Source organism: Hypanus sabinus, chromosome 2 (assembly GCF_030144855.1).
Source record: "Hypanus sabinus isolate sHypSab1 chromosome 2, sHypSab1.hap1, whole genome shotgun sequence".
NCBI classification, from domain to species: Eukaryota; Metazoa; Chordata; class Chondrichthyes; order Myliobatiformes; family Dasyatidae; genus Hypanus; species Hypanus sabinus.
This window is the reverse complement of record NC_082707.1, coordinates 53,833,856-53,848,904: the sequence shown is the minus strand read 5'-3', so window position 1 is coordinate 53,848,904 and position 15,049 is coordinate 53,833,856. Positions and strand designations below refer to the sequence as shown.

Here is a 15,049-nt window from a genome sequence, read left to right as displayed (position 1 = left end):
ATTATATTGTTCTTTAAGTTATATTTCTTATCAGTTCTGACAGCAGTTTTCAGATCAATCTTTGAGGATCTATGAAAGTCAGATATGTGCAACTTCATCTTTCACCTGCTGCAGAGTGATTGGTGCTGCATTTCTGTGCTTTACTGCGTTCCCTTTCAGATTAAATGCAGAATGCTTCCATTTTTGCTGTGGTAGGCTTTAGCAGGTTCAGCATTTAAATCAAAGGTAATTAGCAGAGAGAGGACATACAACATATAGCCTTTGAAAATATTGTGTATTCTACCATAACCATTAAATTAAAAGTGAATCCATCACACAGTTAAAATGCTTTGTCCACTTCAGTTTTTTTTTCCGTGAATAACCATCTGTTCAAGAAGGTCACCTCTTAGACTTCCTCCCTTTGTTCCAGTGAACAACTGGTCAGTACGTGGAACAAGATCTAAAGGCAGACGAAGAAAGCTGTATTGATTAAATAATAAATATCTTTGGTTACAGTATGAGTTAATTGAGCCATTCTGCTTGATAAGTGTAGCATGTTGTGGAGATTTGGGTATATTTGCATCTCTGATTTCTAAAACTCACCACTGTATGTCCTCCTCACATTATATAGGGTAATTAATGGCACTTGGTTGCTATGATGATTCAGTAAAATAATTATAATATTGTATTCATGTGCTAACCAGCCAGCGGGAGTATTCAAGGACATTTTCAACCTCTCACTGCTATGGGCAGAAGTTCCCACTTGCTTCAAAAAGGCAACAATTATACCAGTGCCTAAGTAGAATAATGTGGACTGCCTTAATGACTATCGTCTGGTAGCACTCACATCGACAGTAATGAAATGCTTTGAGAGGTTAGTCATGACTAGATTGAACTCCTGCTTCAGCAAGGACCTGGACCCATTGAAATTTGCCTATCGCCACAATAGGTCAATGGCAGATGCAAGCTCAATGGCTCTTCAGACGACCTCAGACCACCTGGACAACACAAACACCTATGTCAGGATGCTGTTCATCGACTGTAACTCAGCATTTAATACCATCATTCCCACAATCCTGATTGAGAAGCTGCAGAACCTGGGCCTCTGTACCTCCGTCTGCAACTGAATCCTTGACCTCCCAACCAGAAGACCAATGTGCGGATTGGTGATACCATCTGCTCCTCACTGACAATCAACAATGGCACACCTCAGGGGTGTGTGCTTATCCCACTGCTCTACTGCCTATATACACATGACTGTGTGGCTAGGCATAGCTCAAATACCATCTATAAAATTACTGATGATGCAACCATTGTTGGTAGAATCTCAGGTGGTGACGAAAGGGCATACAGGAGTGAGTCATGCCAACTAGTGGAGTGGTGCCACAGCACCAACCTGGAACTTCTATAGTTATACCATGGAGAGCATTCTGACAGGCTGCATCACTGTCTGGTATGGAGGGGCTACTGCACAGGACCGAAAGCTGCAGAAGGTTATAAATCTAGTCCGATCCATCTTGGACACTAGCTTACAAAGTACCCAAGACATCTTTAGGGAGCAGTGTCTCAGAAAGGCAGCATCCATCATTAAGAACCGCTGGCACCCAGGACATGCCTTTTTCTCACTGTTACCATCAGGTAGGAGATACAGAAGCCTGAAGGCACACAGTCAGCAATTCAGGAACATCTCCTTCCCCTCTGCCATCCGATTCCTAAATGGACATTGAAACTTTGGACTCTACCTCACTTTTTTTTAACATACAGTATTTCTGTTTTTGCACATTTTTAAAAAATCTATTCAATATACATAATTAATTTACTTGTTAACTTATTATTATTATTTTTATTTTATTTTTTTTCTCTCTACTAGATTATGTATTGCATTGAACTGCTGCTGCTAAGTTAACAAATTTCATATCATATGCTGGTGATAATGAACCTCATTCTGATTCTGATCTAATCATGTGCATTCCAGATTTTTATCTTTTACATGTGGAATAAAGTAAGAATTTTATGGTGAGAAAGAAAAAGTAGATTATTTAATTTATTTTATGACTCAGCATAACTCAATGTGCTTCAGAGCAAAAACAAAGCATCTTTGGTGCTGAATGATAAGAAACTTGACGATCAATTTGCTCCCAAAGTGGAAGTGGCAATGTGATAACTACTAGTTAACCTGTTTTGCTAATGTGAATATTGGGTAGAGAAACATAGGATCATCCCAAGCTTTTCTTGGAAGTAGTGTTAGAATTTATTCGGGGCAGCAAACAATCTGCTGGAGGAAGTCAGCAGGTTAGGTAGCATTTCTGGGGAGCAAAGAGGTTTTAATATTTCAGGTTGAAACCAGCTTCATAACCTGAGACATTGACAATTCTTTCCCCTCCACAAATGTTAATCAAACTGCTGAGTTCCTCAAGCAGATTGCTTGTTGCTCCAGACTCCAGCATCTGTTTCTCAATTATTTGGGTGTTGATTTAATATCCTGTACAAAGTTTGGCACTCTGTGCTAAACTTTTTAGTGCTGCTCTAAAACATGCCCAAATCTCTGGAGTGAAGTTTGAATCTGTGGCCAACTGACGCAGTAGCAAGATTGCCATCTTTGCACCATAGCTGAAATTAGATCTGACAAGAAGGAACATTCTGAGTTAGGAATTTAAGAAGTTGGAATAGAAATATTAAATTCTGTTCCACACGATTAACCATTCAGTAAGATCGTGTCTGATATATTTCTTTTACAATTGTCCATGCGATTTGTTTGTCTAGATGCTGTTCCTATCTAAAACTATGACAATCTCAGTCACCTATCCACCATCCAAAGCCCAATGATTGAAATAATTCAGAAAACTCTCCTTATCTCAGCAACACACAAAATGCTGGAGGAACTCAGCAGGCCAGACAGCATCTATGGAAAAGGGTAAGCAGTTGACGTTTTGGCCCGAGACCCTTCATTGGGACCGTAGTTTCAGACTTTGACCCCAACATATAGGAAGCCATTCTTTCAGTGCTTACATTGTTAAATCACATATAAATGTATATTATATCACCCCCTTTTTCCCCAATCTGCTTGAACTTGAGCCTGATCTACTCGATGACATTTCATAGGACAATTTCCTCATCATAATAAATTTGTTCAATAAATCTTCATTGCATTCCTTTGAGGAGACCAGGAACTGAAAGTGTCCATATAATTTAAATAAAAGTTAGTGAAGGCTAAATTAGATCACCCATTAAAAAGCATGTGCCTGCTTCCAGGTATGTCAGCTTAGGGCTCTTTGTTCAGCAGGTTAGGCAGCATCAGTGGATGGAAATAAACAGTCGACTTTCAGGCCAAGACCCTTCATGATGAACCTCTAGATTTACAATATCTGCAGAACCTCTTGTCTGTTCATTTATATGATTACTGCCATCAGCTAATGTTAACTGTGTTTATTATCTGCTTGTCATCTGAGCAAGGGAGCACATTTTATAACCCTCACTCCTGCAATACCCAAATCCAGAACTCATTTCGTAAGTGGAAATTGCTGGTAGCTGTTTATTTGTTTTGACTGGAAAGAAATTCAAGAATACCTTAACAGACTTGCCATTTCTAATCAGGATGATGAAGAGGATGAGATACAAAGTAGGAGATGATTTCATGCGTCTGAAGAAGGTCCTTCAAATATGCAGTGTGATAGCAGTGTAAGGATATAGCTGTGATAGTCAGTTTTAGGGTCTGAATGCAGTCCTGGAAGAAGGTTGAGAGTGTGGGAAAGGGGCCTATTTTGCTGTTGTCTTATTCCATTGTTATTGTGTTTGTGTTTTTCTGCTGAAAATTATGGGTATCTGTCTTGGCACCAGAATGGTTGTCAACACTTGCAGGCTGCCCCCAGCGGATGTGTTGTGCATGTGATAAATAAATATGAATTTGAAACTTTCATAAATGGCCATGTTCAATAATTTTTACAAATTATCAACTAAGCCACTAGTTTAAGACCTTGGTTATTTTACTAGATTGATGATGATGATGATCAATTCGGGCCTGAGAGGCCAGCGTCGGGCACTTCCATGCCTTACAAGGCGTGGAACGAAGGATTGTGTGGTGCGCCACTCCTCACACAGACATTTACCATGTTCCTGTCTCTCAAAAACCATTAATCGCTGCCTGCTTTTGGACATGTCATTAATAAAATTCTATTGTTGGACAGTCTGCAGACTGAGTGCATGGTGAGGAAAGCAAATGCAATGTTAGCATTAATTTCAAGAGGACTGGAATATAAAAGCAAGAATATAATGCTGAAACTTTGTAAAGTACTGTTGATGGCTTACTTGAAGTATTGTGAGCAGGTCTGGGCCTTTATCCTAGATGGATGTGCTGAAACTGGAGATTCAGAAAAATGATTCCAGGATTGAATGGCTTGTCGTATGAAGAATGTTTAATGGCTCTAAATTCACTAGAGTTCAGAAGAATAAGGGTGAACTCATTGAAACCTCTCAAATGGTGAAAGACCTTGAAGGAGTGGACGTGGAAAGGATGGTTCCTATGATGAGAGAGTCTAAGACCAGAGGACACAGCCTCAGAATAAAGGGGCGTCCTTTTAGAATGGAGATGAGGAGGAATTTCTTTACACAGGGAGTGGTGAATCTGTGGAATTCTTTGCAACAGGCTGTTCTGGAGGCCAAGTCTTTATGTATATTTAAGGCAGAGGTTGATAGATTCTCGATTGGTCAGGTCATAAAGGAATACGTGGAGAAGACAGAAATGGGGCTGAGAGGAAAATTGGATCAGCCGTGATGAAATGGTAGAGCAGATTTCTTGGGCCAAATAGCTTAATTCTGCTCCTATATCCCTCCCATTCTGGCTTATCTGGCTGTGGCCTCCTGGACTGTAATAATGTCGCTTTTTCTAAGCATAACTAGCATCATTTCATCTTCCACTTGGCTACAGCTCACAGGACTTCTACAACTTCAGATAACTTGGGTTTTCTGTATCAGAACTGGCCTCTACGGCTGTCTCTATAGTTTTTTTTCTCTCCATCAGTATGTTCAGAGCTGCTGGGCACTTCTTACAGCTCCTTATTTCATAGCTGTTAGAGTGCTTTGTTTGTGTTCTGTTTCCCTCTCTTCCCTCATTTTACACTCTTCTTTATGTTCTCTCCTTGATTGCTGTTAATAAACTGTCAACCAGAACAACTAAGTGCTTGGGATGGCCTCCCAGCTTAAACGCAAATTCAAAATCTTTGGGGCTTCACATACTTGCTCAGTCTGCGGCTCTCTAGTAAGAAAGAATGAAATTTAGTTTGTAACCTCCTTTGTACAACAGTAGATGGCAGACTGCAAGATGTTGCAAGTATTTCTCCTTGCCTAAAAGGATAAGATGTGGCATTAGCTACAAGGTCAAGGTCCAGCTTGACAAATCTGACAAACAAATCAGTGATGTGTGGAAATTGACATCATGATCTGTCTGTGCAATTGCATTGGACGTAAGCTGCATTGGTGTTAATGCCTCTATCAATGTCAAGATCAGTGCAGTTGCTTGTCAGGCATCATTGTAGAACCCAATGGGTACTTGCAGTAACTCAGCAGCAAGTACTGTATTGTGGAGATGAACTTTGACCTTTTATACTACCATACTACAGGTCTTTTGCAGTAAAAGTTGACAATAATTGCTTTTCAAGCAGCATATTAACCTTCTTGAATTTGTTTGCAAACGCACCTTAGTCCTTTAGAATAACAATATCTTTCTTATCTTTCCTTATCTATTATTTTTATCCTTTTTCAAACTTTTATCAATGTTTCCCATTTTTAAAAATATACTATAGTTTTTTGCCTTTTCTATGAAAGTGGACTATTTAATATCCCTCCACGTCATATTTGGAGACATGGTATGGGCGGCAAAGTAGCATTGTGGTTAGCACAACACCTTACAGTACCAGTGACTCAGCTTCATTTCTCATTGCTGTCTGTAAAGAGCTTGTATGTTCTCCCCTTAACTGCATGGGTTTCCTTCGGGCGCTTTGGTTTCCTCCCACAGGCCAAAGGCGTACCACTTGGTAGGTTAATTGGTCATTGTAAATTGTCCTGTGATTAGGCTACGATTAAATCGGGTGTTGCACGGCAGTGTGGTTTGAGGGGCCAGAAGGGCCTATTTTATGCTATATCTCAATAAATAAATAATATTTCACCTCTCATGTTCTTTCCCATTTTGCTGAACCTGTTCTTGTGCTTTTAGAATTATAAGCATCAGAATTAGTATCAGAATCAGCTAAATTATCACCGGCATGTGTCATGAAATTTGTTAACTTAGCAGCTGCAGTTCAATGCAATACATAATATAGAAGAAGAAAAAAATCATTCAATCAATTACAGTTTATGTATACTGAATAGATTAAAATTGTGCAAAATCAAATACTACATATTTAAAAAGTAAGGTAGTGTTCACGGGTTCAATGTCCATTAAGGAATTGGATGGCAAAGGGGAAGAAGCTGTTCCTGAATCGCTGAGTGTGTGCCTTCAGGCTTCTGTATCTCCTACCTGATGGTAACAGTGAGAAAAGGGCATGCCCTGGTTGTTGGGGGTCCTCAATAATAGATGCTGCCTTTCTGAGACACCGCTCCTTGAAGATGTCTTGTGTACTCCCATCTTCCCACCCTCCTTTTACATCCACCTAATTCCCTAAAACTAACACAATATTAATTTTTTGAGAGCCTCATGGAGAATTTTATCTGCAGAATTTTTATTTTTAATTGCACATTGAGTTATTTCTTTAATTACTAGATGTTGCTCACTTATCATTACATAGCTTAAGTAATTTTATGAAACTAACAGGTTAACTTGCTTGTCTTTACTTTATTCAGAGTTCAGACTTTTGTTTATTCTAAGATTACTTTTCCCTGGAACTTCTTTATTACAAGGCAATGAACTAATATTGACTCGTTTTACCATTCCAGTTCTAAAGGAAACTGTTCATTATTCTTTTTATTGGAAAAAAAATCTAGAACAAACTTCAATGTATTCCATTTTTGTCATCGAACTGTCATGTTTGCTTATTCTCATGCGAGTTATAATATTATTACATGTATCCTTCATCCCTGATTTATTCTTCTCCTCAAGCCATTGAATCACAGAGCACCACAGCACAGAAACAGGCCCTTCAGTCCTCTAATCCATGCTGACCTCGTTTTCTGCACAGTCCCATCGACTTGCACCAGGACGATGGTCCTTCGACTTCTCCCATTCAAACTTCTCTGAAGTGTCCAATGGGTGGTGACTTTTCTTTTAATCCCAGACCCCTCAGTCTCCTTTTTACCATGCCTTAGTGTACTGCTAGAGGTCTAGTGTTGTTCTTCTAGTCGTACTTTTCTCTAACAATCCAATATCTTGCAATTTGTTATGTTTCATTACAAAGACGTTCTTTCTGTCCAGCTATATAAATGAAGGTAGTGAATAAAGGCTTAGAATTTTTTGAGGAAAAAATATCTTACAATTGCTGCTTACAGATCTTTGACTTTCCTTTTCCTCTTTTTATCTGGTTGAAAGAGAAAGACATTTAGAATGATTCATGCAATTTCATCAAATAGATTTTAGAATAGAATATTCTCAATTTTAATGTACCTTCCTCTTTCAAGATCATGTTCATATCATGAAAAACACCAGGGTGTTGATTGAACTGAACCTGCATAAAGCACTTGGCAGAATATGAAGTTGCTGCAGAATAAAAAATTCATGCAGTGGATGAGAAATGTATTTCAAAAGACAACATTGTAAATTCAGTGCAAATGAAATTTTGTCTGTAAAATGTTGTTTTTACATTAGCTATAACACACCTTACTTTACATATCCATTGGAACAATATGGCACTGAAATAAATTCTAATTAAATTACTGACAAACAACAAAATTGGGCCCTTCTGTTACTTTCATATTTCATTCCCATCTATTATATGGTCCACCAAATGGGCTGAGTAAACCTTTTGCAAACAACCACTGATAGTAGATAAACGCATGCTTCATGTGTGAGCTACTGATTTATTTGGTCAAAAATCTTTTTAGCAGCTTGTCATGACAGATTTTCTTCTAATTCAATTCACTATTTTGTTCAGATATTTGTATTTCTTTGTTAATCTCATTTTAAACTCATGTAATCAATATTGTTTTTAAACACTTACTTGTATATTGGATAATTTTTAAGCTAACTTTCTTGATAGTTATGCCTGCTAATCAGCAAAATGGAATTCTTAAAAATTTGTTTGCTATTGGCTTCAAAAAGTTTATTAGTTATCTGTAAGAAGGTTTATGAGGTGCATGAATGAATTTCACATGAAGATGCTATGGTTAAAATGTTAATATCTTAGTTTATACATTAGCTATACCTTGAAAATAATCGTGGCTGCTTTATTTCCAGAAATGCATTTTAAGATAGTAACAAAATATTAATATTTGAAGACTTCTCAGTTCCTTATTTGAGTGCTATTGTGATTTTTTTCTTCTCTCAATGACAAAATCAAAATCTAATCACTTCAGATTTAATTGTACATGGGAAAGTATGATGGAAATTTTATAGAAACCTAGACAATTTGCAGTACTGGTGATTCTCATTTCACCTATTGGCATCCATTACAAAAATCTACACAGTCAACTTCTGTGTTCCAGAGCAGTTCCATAACCCTGTAGTTCACAGCTTGTCATTCATGCACTCGGCTAAGTACTTTCAAATGTGATTAGTGTTTTTGCCATTACCTTTAGTGCACTGTGTTCCAGTTTTGCACTATTTTATGAGTGATAGAAGTATTTTGTCATCTTCACTTTAATCCTTCTACTATCTTCCCTAATCAAACTTTGTCCCACTGTTTTAGGCACCTCTTTTAAGGGAATTAGACATTTTCCCTTTACTTAGGCCCGTATAATTTTATACACCTCAGTTAAATCTTCTTTCAGGCTCCTCTGAACTAAAGGATACAGCAAGAGCATATTGTAATCTTTCCTCATCGATAAAATTCTCCAGTCTTGGCAGCATCTTGAAATTTATTAAACACTCGTTGCAATTGCATTTTCCTGTCATGCAGTGGCCTAATTAAAACTGTATTTGCATAATCTCTTGCATTTGCCACATTCTGTGAAGGGAAGCATCCTATGTGCCCTTTTAACCAGATTTGATTTTATCTTTACTATTCCACTATTCCTTGACTTATTGCACATCTCTAGAAACTGCTCCAGGTTATACAGTTTTCTCTTGTAAATCTTCTCCCTCTCCAGTGTATTTGCAGGTTTCCTGTAACATGGTAACTGGAACTGTACACAGAACCCTAACTATCATTAGTGCTGTGGACAGTCCTGCCCTGTCTCTCTGCTCGTATATTCTGTGCCTCAGCTAATAAAAGAAAGCTGAGATTTTTTAAGGGCATTATGAACTTGTAAGTGTTTGTGGATGTGAAATTCAATGTCCCTTTGTCCCATCACGTAACTGAATGATTTCATTTTTATAGTACTGTATATTTCCTTTGCATCATACTTGTCTGGATTAAATTCCTTACCACTTCTCTGTCTAGCTGGCCAATCCATTTTTATCTCTTTGCATTCTAAATCATTCTTCAGATTAACTGCATGAGCAATTTTTGTTTCGTGTGTAAACATATTTATTTTTCCCCTTCATCTAAGTCCAAATCATATCAACATGTTATAAAGAGCAAGGGACCTATTAATGAGTACTGTGGAATGTTACTGGAGCAGTCTCCCAGTCATAGAAACACCCATCAACCATTACCCTCTGGTTTCTGCCTTGGAACCAATTTTGGATCCAATTTACCACTTACTATTGGCCCCCTGGCTTCAGCATGTCATGATTCTGGCACCAGATTGGGTCATGAGTCCAGTGATGTTGCAGAAATAAAGATACAATGTTGTCGAGTCTTTCATCACAAACATGCAAATACAGTGGTATTTTGAAGTGAAATTGCAACCTGTTTGTGCCTGACATATGCAGGAGACTCAGAGGCCTCAAGCCTTTGAGCCACTTTATCATAAGAATGGTTCAGCCTGTCTTCTTCTCCCTTCTTCCTTCTAGTATTCTGTTCTTTATTATTCAGTTCAATAATAAATTACTTCAATCCCGTCACTATTCCAGTCACAAAAAAAAACAGAAGCTGAAGAGATGGTCCTTCTAGTTTGGGTTCTAACCATGCAAACTCATTATTTTCCTTATCTGCTGCATGCAGGTTGTTAGTTTACTCACAAACTGCCCATGAGGGTCCTCTCTCAGATTCTTATCAGGCACAACTTTAGCCAGACTTATGCTTATTCCAGGCTGGCTGGGCATTGTGCCTTTGGCAAGTAATGAACTGTGTGAGAGGCCCTTATTTTATAAAACTCCATTCCAGTTTTTATATTCCAAAGAGCTTTCTGATTTTTATAATAACCAAGCAGAAAACCCTTACATTGTGGTTGTGTATAACTGGCTTCATACTAAGATATATGTGTGTAAATGTTTGAATTCAGTGTTTAAATTAGCACAAAGAATAGAAAAGAGTCATGATTTGATCAAATAGTCATTAGTTGGAACCTGTTTCATGTCACTTAATGTGCATACAATGGCATGTGCAACATTTGGAAATCTGCAATCCATAAAAATAGTTGTCTGTTCATTCTGCCTGCTTTGTTAGGGTAAGGGAAAATTTTATGTCATCATTTCTCTTGGAATAGCTGTTTGTGACCTTCCTTACGCAATAGTGTCTGACACACTGACATTTTGCAGATACCTCTAGTTCCAATTTGGGCCAGGTTGAGTGATAGAATTTAAGAGATGCTGAGATCTTAATGGCTATCAGCAAAGCAGTTCTTGCTGGCTGTGTGGTTAGAACTGTAACAGGAGCATGTGGGGACATTCCAGTGAGGATACTGATTAGCTTTTTTTTTCTCATTTCTCTGATTGATATCGCCTCCAGCTGAAATACAACTTTCTTCTTCCTCTTCTGGCAGGTTGTCCTTCCCCTCAAATTCCCCTGACAATCTTGTCAGGATTCAAGCATTAAATTTAATTTGGCCACATAAGAAAAGCATTGCAAAAATGAAAATGATGCACATGAGGACTGTTTCTTCCAAGTCATCCGGAACAGCAATCTGGAGACCATTCATTTATTTCAGTAAACCAGCATAAGCATTACGTCTACATAAGTAGTCAGCTTGAGTACCATAATTCAAGGGCTATTCTGCTTTCAAACCAACTCAAGAGAATATTGAGTGTATTATAAAATTTTGTAAAACTGGAATCTGCTCATTTGGTTGCTGGAACTTGGTGAAGAAATGTGTTGTCCAATATCGTTGCACGTTTCTTTAAGAAGTATTTTATTTGCCTCCCATTATCCACTCTTTCTGGGATTTGAACCTTTCACCACTCAGCATCCTAACAACCCACTGCACAATATATTCTGTGTTTCCATTTGTTCTTTTGAAAATAAGGTATTAATGACGTACTGCTTCATTCTTCACCATCTGTTGTTTAAATACAGTATGGCATAAATCTCATTCACAAAGTTTCTATTGATGCCTTGAACCATGCCATTGCCAGAAAATTTAATTGAAGTTTCACCTTGCTGAAACCCAATCTTCCATGTTAAATACATCCTATTTTAATTTTGGGGAAAAATCATCTTAAACTGCACTAAATTGGTTTATTGTTTATATCTCTATCTGTTTGAAAGAAATCGCCTTATTAGTTTAATATTCCTAATCATAAGATATCTAAAACACCTGAAGCATCAACAATGAAAGTGTGATGAGCTTATTTTATAATTGACTGTCATTAAAATAAAGTTTAAGTGTAACTACTGCAAACTAATTTGGAATATAATATACACATTTGAATAATGGGTAAAAATTAATCGCATAATTATATAGTTGATGTTTAATTCAGACATTGTTAATATTAGTTATATTTTGTACCGATGGATTGTTTTAGATAAAATGCTAAAAATGGCAACTTCAAGATGATATGATCTGCTGTATAAAAGGGAAATCTGAAAGGCTAAAAATTGATAGAGTTATGAAGATAATAGATCTGCAGGGGCCTTGTTTTATTCTGAGTGTAGTACATTGCTGAAGCTAATAAAATGTTCACACTGTCACGATGAAACTACTTAGCATTCAGGATCATTTGGTGTGTTTTAAATGGGCTTTGCGATTTAGTGTGTTAAGCAGCATGCTAATGAGTTTTTTTTAGAATGAAGGTCAAAGTACTGGCAGTAAAACAATAACGTTCAGTATTTTGTAGAAATTGAGTTGGATTATGTAATGGTGATATGCTTGATTGTTATTGTCTTGAGTATTATTAATCACTAAGTTCAAAATGTGTCCTCAATCACTTGTGTTAAAGGTACAATATAAGCAGCTGAAGTCCATGGAGTGGAATTTCAGGAATAATTAAAAAGGGCAGCTGCAATGATGGGGGATGAACTTGTATTACTCAGCTTCTCTGTTTTGTGATTACTTCATCTGTTGTCTCCACAACCTTACATTATTTGCATCAAGACACATCACCACTACCCTTTCTCACCCTGATAGATTTTGATAAACATGATATACATGTTAAACAGACATTTAATGTATTAGGGGAGAAGAAAATGTGCATTTAAATAGCACCCTTTATATCCTAAAGACATCACTAAGTGAATGATATCCAATAGATTACTTTTCGGAAGCAGTCACAGTTGATATACCGAAAACCAGTTGATGGGTGTTTCTGTCACATTACTCTGCTTTACTGGATGAGTGTAGGTTGATAGCTTTGGTCTACAAGTACTGTTATTGCTTGCTGTAGATTACAGCCAGGTCATCAAGCAGAGCAAATCATAAAATGACTTATTTCCTTGCAAAAAGGGAGAGAAGTTATGGCTCAATGCCTGCAAGAATTTGAGGACTTCAGCCATACACAGTATGTGGGGGCACTTTTGCAGAATCCTGTAAATTTAGAGTAGTTCACTTTGTTCACAGCTTAAAATGCAGTTTCTTCATTTCCTTGGCATCAAGAAAGATTTTGTTTCAGATAAGCAAAATTTCAGACAGCTATGTTGAAGGATATCTAAAACCATTGTTCCAAGTTATTGGATTGAATTGAAGTGACTTTATTACATCCTTCACATACATGAGGAGTAAAAATCTTTACGTTATGCCTCCGTCTAAAAGTGCAATGTGCAGTTTATAGTAATTTGTAATAAATAGTATGTACAACAGGACAGTCAAGATAGCATAGAAATACAGTTCCTATCAGTGTGAATTAATCAGTCTGATGGCCTGGTGGAAGCTGTCCTGGAGCCTGTTGGTTCTGGCTTTTATGCTGCAGTACCATTTCCTGGATGGTAGCAATGGAATAGTTTGTGGTTGGGGTAACTCTGGCCCCCAATGATCCTTCGGGCCCTTCTTACACCCCTGTCTCTGTAAATGCCCTGAATAGTGGGAAGCTCACATCTACAGATCCGCTGGGGTGTCCGCACGACTCTCTGCAGAGTCTGTGGTTGAGGGAAGTACAGATCCCATACCAGGCAGTGATGCAGCCAGTCAGGATGCTCTCAATTGTGCCCCTGTAGAAAGTCCTGAGGATGATGACTTATTCTCTGCAGGCTGCCTTGTTATTATTTGAGATTAGACCAATCAATGTAGTGTTAACAAATTTAATTAGCAATTTGGGGCTATGGGTGGTGACACAGTCATGACTATACAGAGATTAAAGAAGGATGCTTAGGACACAGTCCTAAGAGACATCTGTGTTGAGGGTCATACGGTCTGCCTATGATCTGACTGGAACTCCAGGATCCAGTTGCACAAGGCAGGGTGCAAGCTGAGGTCTCTGAGCTTCTTGTCAAGCTTGGAGGGAATTACGGTGTTGAAAGCTGAACTGTAGTCCAAGAACAGCATTCTCACATTAGTATCCTCCTTCTCCTGATGTGTAAGGACGGTGTGTAGAGCTGTGGCTATTGCGTCATCTGTCGATTGGTTGTGTCGGTAGGTGAATTGTAGGGGGTCCAGTTTGGGTGGTAACAGGCTGCAGATGTAATCCTTGACCAGCCTCTCAAAGCATTTGCTTATTATTGAGGTGAGTGTGACAGGAGGCCAGTTGTTCGGGCATGTTATCTTGGTCTTTTTAGGGACAGGGACAATGGTAGATGTTTTGAAGCAGAAGGCCACTCTACACTAGGAAAGTGAAAGATTAATAATGTCTGTGAACACACCTGCCAGTTGTGCTGTGCACATCCTGAGTACCCGCCCTGGGATGCTGTCCAGTCCCGCAGCCTTACAGCTGTCTGCTCATTGGGAACTTCAGCCTCAGAGATGACCAAGGTGCTGGTCACTTCGGCAGCTCTCCTCAGGGGCACAGTGTTGGCGACATTGAACTGAGTCTAAAAAAGATTTAGCTGCTCTGGGAGAGAGGTAGTGATGTTGGCAGCACCATTGTGCTTAGCTTTGAGGTCTATGATGGTGTGCAGACCTTGCCATAAGCTGCTTGTGTTATTGGTGGAGAGTTGTGTCTGAATCTTGTCCCTGTGTTTTTGTTTCACTGCCTTGATGACTTTGCACAGATCATAGCTGCATTTCTTGAGCTCCTGCTGATTACCGGCAATGTCAGCTGTGTGTCGTGCAATAAGTGCTATTCACACAGAACTGTTGATCCAGGGTTTCTGGTTTGGATGGACCTTGACCAATTTTTGGGGGGCAACATCCTTGAAGCACTTCCGGAAGAAGCTCGTGACTCCTTCCGTGAATTCGGAGACATCCTCGTCAAATATCAGTACCAAACCAACTGTATTGTCATGACAGTGGGAAGCATTTGCATGAAAAGTGGCATCACCAGAATAGATGCAAAAAAAGCCAGAGGCTCTGAAAGAATAGAATGACATCTTTACAGGAAGCAAGGTTGAAATATATGGATAAGTTAGTTGGAGCAGGTGCAAGTGAGAGCAGGATGAAAATTGTCAGCAAAGGTTTCAAGTTATATTCACGAGCAATAAGTTGTGTTAGGACATACTAGATAACAGAAATTATGGAAGAGGGCAGATTAAGGCTTTAAGAGGGACTATACTCCACAAAGAGATGTGTGCAACTTGGA

At 38.5% G+C, this 15,049-nt stretch overlaps 1 protein-coding gene across 9 annotated transcripts in view; it reads left to right on the top strand.

Annotated features, from left to right (window-relative positions):
• LOC132378867 (inactive N-acetylated-alpha-linked acidic dipeptidase-like protein 2) overlaps positions 1-15,049 on the top strand; it is a 937,774-nt gene that overhangs the window by 662,655 nt on the left and 260,070 nt on the right. The gene's annotated exons all lie outside the window — the stretch shown is intronic.